Here is an 8,693-nt window from a genome sequence, read left to right on the forward strand (position 1 = left end):
GCCAAAAATAGAATTCAAGACGAGCTTATTTTTGAAGGGATGGAAAATTTCTGGCGCTAAAAATTCTTTTTGAGGTATAACTGCATTTTTGACAAATCAGAACTATTCGCGAAAGCTTTTAATGATTTAAATTTAACCCCATTGCACTTACGGTTTCTATTTTTGAGACGATGAAAGAAAAGTTTCGAATTAATTGGAAATGTTTTGCATTTTATTTTTATCAAATGTTATTTATATTAAATACTGTCATATATATATAAAGAATAAATGCATTTAGCTTTCATGAATTAAAAATAACGAGAATTCATCAAATTGATATTATTTTTGAACTACAAAAAGGAGCAGAAAAAGTGTTTCAGAAAATACTTTTTTAAGCAAATAAAAATAGAAATCAGAAAATAAAACGCATTTCACGATGTCTTATTACAACATTATACAGATAAATTAGTAGTAAATCCTTTCTAATTTATTAGTAAAGCATTAATAATAATTTGAAGCCATAATTTGAAATAATAATTTGAATTAAACTTTTTAGATGATATTTTCATACAAAAAATTGTAGGTTTGTTCTTTCCAGTCTTCCAGACGCCAGGAATAACCACGCTTCTTAAAATTTTGAGTTTCCATCTTTTCCTTGCCTGAACATAATCCTTCACTCAAATCAAATTTTTAAAATCAAATTTATTTTTAACAAAATTTTTTTTGATTTGTATTGAGTAATTATGCTTAGTAGTCCTTTAAAACATCTTTTATTTACAAAATAAATTAGCTACAATAATTACCAAAAATTCAAAACTTTAAAAGTATAAATTTGTTTAGCTCCGTACTGTATCACCGAGTGATTTTGCTGCCACCGTTCTCAGACTCGTAGTGGCTCAGGGAATAGAGCGTTTTCCTCCCAATGAGATGAACCGGATTCGAAACCCAACGTTGACTGGTCGATACGAATTCCGCACCTGGCTCGCACCGACCGCAGTATTCACGTAAAAATACCCTCAGGAGTAGACGGATTAGAGTCCCCTTGTCGCCAGACAACCCGTGGGAGGTCCATCACAAAGTTCTCCATGAAGGCAAAATTTCTCCCAATACTTGATCCAAGCGGAGCCTTGTCTTCTGGATTGAGTTTAAAATTCCAAGGCTACGGAGTTGAACATTGGTAGTCGTAAACTCTAAATTGGATCGGCTGCTTAACGACGGTAATAAAATTAAAATAAAATCACCGTTCTCAATATATATTTTTAAACTTCTTGTCAATATTGTAATAAAAAACTTGGATTGTCAGATAAAGTAGGTAGATAGGTACTTTATTTATGTCGCACTAGGGCTGCACAATGGGCTATTGCCGACTGTCTGGGAAACATCCCTGAGGATGATCCGAAGACATGCCATTGCAATTTTGATCCTCTGCAGCGGAAATGGCTCCCTTCCTTCGGTAACTAAATGACCTGCGCGTAAAATTGACCACTTTACGGTAGAACAGTTTAACGAGGCCGATACCACGCACTCTCGGTCCCTACGTATTCTGATTAAAGTGGTAACCCATCTGCTTGCTGACCGCAGCCAGTGATGCTTGACTTCGGTGTTCTACTGGGAACCGTGTCATTACGATCAGTCCACAGAATTGCCAGATAAAGTTTGAAAACTCTATTCTTAAAACGCTATCAAGAAGAAATCTCATAAAATCTATTGGAAAAGTTAGAAATAGACATTTTCTGTGTTTCTGAAAAGGAATCAGGAATTTAGTTTATCTTTTCCTGTTTTTTATTCACAGCGAACTGGAAATTATCCTTTAAAAAGCGATTGAAGAATTGGTTAGTAAACTATGAAAAAAGAGTAATCGAATTTTTATAGATTTAATTACAAAACAAAAATTACTAAAAGAGTAAAAATGGATAGAAAAAGAAACTCGAATTTTTAATATTAATCGATGAAGCACTATGAAAAGAACAAGATTTGTCGCAAAATTATTTTGAAAATATATAATTACTGTTCATTTTTGATAGAAATCAAAAAGTCTTAGAACATATACCCGTTTTTTAATTTACGTAACTAATTTCCCGGAAAGAAGAAGGAACCGCTAAAAGAAAAATGATAATTTTCGATGAGCAAGAGTACTCAAATCTCTACTGCAGCTAGAAGCCTGACGACTATACAAGTTTCAACCTTATTTCGACTGCTGCAAACAGAAGTTCTTGCCAATACGAATTTTGTTTTTTTTTCCCTGATTAGTGAAATTGTTCAAAACTTAGGCAGGAGAACATTACAAGTTTCAATCATTTTCTGATGGCTACAAGCAACTTTTCTAACACCATTTTATCGCAAAATAGAATTTATCGTCAATCAAAATTTTAACCTCCTTTTGACTAACTAGAATACTGAAAATTTTAACTTAAGATCAGCGTCTGACTTCAATATAAGTTGTTATTATTTTCCATATGTTACAAGACAATTTTTTCACTATTCGAATTTCAATCAATTTACGACAGAAATAAGCTAATAGTCACAAAATTAAGAGAGGAAATAATAAAATAAAATGGAATTTGGAAAAATTGTTGTGCTTCGCGTTTTCGTTTTAGGTTTTACGAAAATAAGATTATTTTAGCAAATTTTTTATTTTATTTTATTATTTTACCCTTTTATATCGAATTCTTTTTTAAAAAAAATAATAAAAAACTTTAAATAAAATACTAGCGAATTCCTGACAGTGAAAATTTAGCCAGTTAAAGTTATTTCTTCAGACATATCACGTGTATGAAATAAAGCGTAGTACAGCTATTTTTCCGTAAGAGTCTAATACTAAATCAGTTGAAACTCATAATTTCATTTTATAAAAAGTAATTTAAAACTAAATTTACTTTTTTTAATTAATTTGAAACTAACAAACCAAAATTAAGTTTTAAATAGTATTTTTTTTATTAAAGTAAACGGTATATATCTAAACACTGGATAAGAAATTCATATAAATTTTCTATGAAAGATGGTGAAAACTAAAAGGCTACCGAATGGTTAAATAAAGAAAGGAATGAGGAAATTGACAAATAATTGAGAGATTGACGCTGTGCTCTATTTCGGGGAAACTAATCTCTTATAACCTTTGGGGAAAGACAAATGTAGGATTTTTCCAATATTCTCTGAGAAGGATAAATTGAAATTTATTGGGATTGCATTAATAGTTTCATTCGCTTTTAAGTGAGTAAGTCAACTTGATTAAAAAACTATTTTTGTAAAAATCTATTATGGTGTTGCTTAACGTATCTACAATTCTCTCATTAACAGACTAATATTGTCAAATGCCATGATCTCCTCTTAAGAATTAGGAACCTTAGCAGAGTTGATGCACAGATTTTTTATTTTGAAATTTTTATTATGTACCTAAGAAGTAAGATAGAATCGTTATCATAAATATCTTGCAATTGTTTTTAATAAAGCAAACTATTATGTCTAACATATCTCATACCCATCTATTATGTCATTACATTTAAAATTATCTCTTGGGCAAACTAACTTCGTCAAATGCAATGATAGTTTTTTTAAAAAATAATTTATGCGTAATTTTTAAGCATTTTGCAATATTTAAAACAACAAATTTTTTATTCTCTTTTAAATGAAGAAAGTTACTACGACAGCAATATCTCGTAGCAATTCGTAATGGGCATTATATTTATAATAGTTTCATGGGTAAACAAAAATTGTTAAATACCATGATAGCTTATCAAAAATAATTTTTGCGTAGTTTTTTAATATTTTGTATTATTAATTACAACATATTTTGTACCATAAGGGAATACTGTAGATAATATGTTCCGTCAGTACTATTATCTACTATCCATCATGGGCAAACTAATTTCGTCAAATGCAATGAGAGTTTTTTAAATAATGTATGGACAGTTTTTGAATATTTTGCAATATTAATGACAATATATTTTTCTTATTCTTTTTTAAATGAAGAAAGTTATTATGGCAACAGTCATATCTCGCGACAATCTATTATGGCCTTAAATCTGCAATGTTCTTATGGGCAAACTTATATCGTTAAATGCAACCTTTTTTTTTTCTTCAAATAATTTATTCGCAGTTTTTAAACGTAAATAAACATCTTCCATAAAATGCACAAAAAAGGCTAATTCTCATGTTTGTAACTTTTTTGAAAATACAATCTTTTAGTCGGTAATTTACAATTTGAAACTAGAAACATCAGTTTACGTAAAATGGTTACAACCGGATACCTGCAAGTGACGTCATCGTTGATAAATCATGTCATTTGTCGATTCAAAAGCCAATCCGGTTCGACACACACGCGTGACGTCGCTTACAGGAGGTCAAGGAGTTGTTCTCATACCAGGAAGATCGCAGGTTCGAATCCCGCTTCGGGTATGGGTGTAATTCACCTCTAGATGCTTCTTGTGTTGTTGGAGCGACAGTGATTAGTGGAGCGTAGTGTTAGGCACTACGGAGATTTTATTGATTCATTTTTTGGAAAAAAAAATAGAATGACGAAATATTTCTTTACTTTTGACGAAATTCGTTCCCTCGAATAAGTGACGGTAGTTATTACATTACTTTGATGAAATGTTCGCTCGGATCGTATTTCAGAAAACGGGATTCGGGAACGGACTTCGTTTTTGCAAAAAACGAAGAAAGATTCGTGAAATTTGAGTATCCATTTTTTACAGTGTGCAGCATTGGTTTAGGTAAATGCGAAGAAGCTATGTTTTTATTCCAATTTCAAAGCTCCTTTAAAAGTTTATTATTAACTTTTGATTTTAAATTTCTTTGAATAAGTATAATAATTATGTTTATGCGTAACCCTAGTTATGTTCAATCGTAACTATAGATATTCAAGTATCTTTTTATTTAAACAGTCAGCCCTATAGGGGCTATAACTTCTGCAAAATCCGATTCGACAACCGGTGGCGGTTAAGGCAGATGTCGCGACGGTTGTAGAGAATAAAGAATCACTATTTATGTTTGAGGCTTCGTATCTTAGAAGCTATCAATTTTTGGACTTTGTGTCAACGAGAACTTTTGATCAGAATGTTTTGAACTACAACATATTAAATTTTTAAGACAATTTGACAGAGATTTGATTTCTATAAGACTTGTGCGGGTCCTTTGTTATAACAATATACCATTAATTTTAAAAGTTATTTAAAAAAAATTATTTATGTTCACTAATAGTTCTTATGTAAATATTTTCAAGTACGGGAACTTGCCGCACAAGTGCAAGAAAACTTTTTTTTTAATACATATATTTTAAATAAATTATTTCAACTTTCGTAGAAAAAATGGCTTTATACAAAAACAATCATAATTATTTTACAACAATCATGGGGGTTACAGAAGGGCAACGAAAAGGAGACTTAATCCCTTAGTCAAATAAAATATTGTTTTATTAATTCACTAATTGCTCTCTGAAACCATTTTACTAATGACTTCAATTTTTTTCTTGATTGTTTGAAACTACATTATTAACAGTGTAACATTTGAAGTTAATATAAATGAAAATTATAACTGAAATGAAAATGAAAATTATACAAAGATAATTGAATTTTTGATGCAAATCTGTAAAATCCTTTTTAACCCACATTTTGAAAAGCATGTGTAATTCTCATATGAAAATAAAGTTGTAGAACCACGAAATTTTCCCACTTTGTGCCTATTAATACTTCATCTTAAGCCATAGCAGAAATCACGTGATAATCATCATGGAACTAGGAAGGGAATGTTTACTTCTGTATCTGGTCTCTGGAAAGGGCGCGAAAACAACTGCCACCTATTTATAGCAAACTTCACCCATTCGCAACCCCATGATTTGTTTGATTATTACAATTCGTATTTTTCACTAACCATTGCCTCTGAAAGCAAAACAAATCACATAAAAGGAAAATTAACAGAAAAATATTCTTTTGCAAAAAGTCTTATGATATATATTGGTTAAGTGTAATCTGAACCTACCATTTTATTTATTTATCATATTACATTATTAAAAACAGTTCTGTCATTCAAATACAGGTCCCACGATCCCCGAGGTCTTTGCGACCTGCATCTTTGAGTAAACTTTTCCTCCTCTCATTCTTTTCGGATTTGCTGCCTTTTTTTACAAAGTTACAACCATAGTTCATAATGCAATTTAATTCCGTTATTGTACGTAGTAACGTTTGTAGCGCTATGTAGTCGCTCAATGACCATCATTATGTATTAGTCAGTAAATCTCGGTTCGTAAAAAAGGGAAGAAAAGATGTAACATTGTCAATAATAAGCGTAAGATCGTTAATAATTTTCTTTAAAATATAACCAAACTTGTTTATTATGAGCTCTGCCTTATAGAAATCAAGGTCTTAACGTGGGGATTTTAATAAGTTGGCTTAATGTTAAAAAAATTTACATTAATCCCCGTTATTGCGATATTTTAATTGACTTCGCAGCATAATCTTATTGAAACTTGAAAATAATGTTATTGTCAGAAAAGGAGAATTTGGCACTATATAACTTTAGCTAAATTAGCTAAAAAAAATTTATGAAAAGGGGAAACTATATTTTCCTCATACGTTTAGCCACGAAAGACATAATTGCAAATGCAAACCATTGCATAGATTCTGTACCAATTATTGCTCATGTCTGAATTCAAGTTCCTGATAGTCATGAAAGACACAATAGTAATGACTCACTGACTGAGTACGCTGCTATGCAAACCATTGAATAGATTCTGTACTAATTATTGTTCATGTGTCTGAATTCATGTTCCTGATAACCATGAATGACATAATTATAATAATTGAAAGAGTATGTTGCTATGAAAACCACTGAATAGATTCTGTACCAATTATTGCTCATGTGTCTGAATTCATGTTCCTGATAGCCATGAACGACACAATTGTAATGACTGACAGAGTCTATTGCTACGCAAACCAGTGTTGAATAGATTCAGTATTAGTTATTGCTTATGTGACAGAATTTGTGTTCCGGATAAACTTTTTGAAAAACGTCACATTTGGTAGTGATAAAGAAGAGACAATTAAAGCACTGCCAACCACATCCGAAGACATGTTTGAAAATTGCAATTTTTCCTAGGATCAATAGGAATTTGTGATAATGTATTCAGCAGTGTGCTTACAGTAGAAAGAACAATTGATAAGGTTGAATTACGAAAAAAGAAAGTCTCAAATATTATTCCAATCAGTGGGAATTAAAAAATAAAAAAAAGCTGGTCATTTTTTAACATTTTTAGTTCGGTTTTTTAAATAATAGCTAGTAGTTTGATAGTTTTTGCTGATACGGGCTTAACGATTGAACGAACGAATTCCGTTTATAGGCGCCTGAGACCCGATCTTTAAATAACGACAGAAAATGCGATTTTTACTTAGATATGTGCGATATTTACCTGCCGATGAGCAGACCGATTGCACAGTACGACTAGTCCGTTCTCCAGAGGTGGTATCCACTCTTGCAGGACCACCACAATGGGTGAGATACCGTTGGTCATGTTAATTTGGACGTCTAGTTTCTGCCACACTAGATGGCAGCACCGAGACTTTATTTGGATGCCAAAGTGCAATAGGAATTTAATTTTGCCGGAACTGCCAAGAGCCAATAAGGCACTCCAGGGATCTTTTACATGCCGCATAATCATACGACATGGCTGCTGAGGATCTTCTGCATCCCGAAAATCCGGTGTCTGGGCCGGGATCGAACCCGCAGACTTGGACTCAGAAGGCCGACGACAAACCAACTGCGCCACCCAGCCACACGACGACGAAATATTCTATGTTAAAAAAAGTTCAATTAGTTAAACTTAATTCTTAGTTATTGTTAAGTATAACATAAAATTTAAAAAAAAATATATATTTTTTGGAATTTTTTGCTAAAGGTTCTTTTTATAACGTATTTTTCTTAACATTTCGGTTACTAAGCAAAGTATACTAGACTCGAATAATAAGATATTTATAAACCATAAAACTGCCAAAAACTTGCATAAAATTTTTGCCTTTTCTTATAATTCCTTGAAATTTGAAAATTCTGTCCAACAAGGAAATTCTTATAATATTTCTAATTAGAGGTAACAGATTTGCGAAGTAAAACATTCTTGAAATATCATTTTTTAGAGATAAAATTGCACCAAATGTTTACTAATCTTTTGGACAATGATCTCAAGTAGATAAATGAGTTGCATTGTAGGTTCATTTAGCCGTTTGACGCATAATTTTTATTTGGAATATTTTTCCTACTTTATTCATTATTTTGTATTAAATTAGAACAAAATAAGTAAAAAATATTGCCTTTAGCAATTTAATAATTTGTAGTTATGAATTACAGCATGAAACATCGGTGTCTTTTTCTGTGTTAAAGGTTATATCTTCCAAACAAGACTCACTTCCAAACAATAATTTTTCTAATTTGCAATTATTTAAATCTAAAACAAATAGTTATTCATCATCGAAATTTCTTTAATTTGCACGATCAATTAGTGACAAATTTTCGAACATGTATAGGAAGAAAAAAAATTCAAACTACTTTTTTTTAGATTTTATATTTTAGTACAAACACAATTCCGATAATCTAACAGATGTTTTTAGTAACTATTAGACTGATTTTTCAATTCCTACTATTAGTTCAAACTCTCCCTATATCCTGTTCACATTTTCAATAGTTAATAAAATACTTTTTATTCATCCACTCAAGTTCAAAAAAATTTT

Source organism: Parasteatoda tepidariorum, chromosome 5 (assembly GCF_043381705.1).
Source record: "Parasteatoda tepidariorum isolate YZ-2023 chromosome 5, CAS_Ptep_4.0, whole genome shotgun sequence".
Classification (NCBI taxonomy): Eukaryota; Metazoa; Arthropoda; class Arachnida; order Araneae; family Theridiidae; genus Parasteatoda; species Parasteatoda tepidariorum.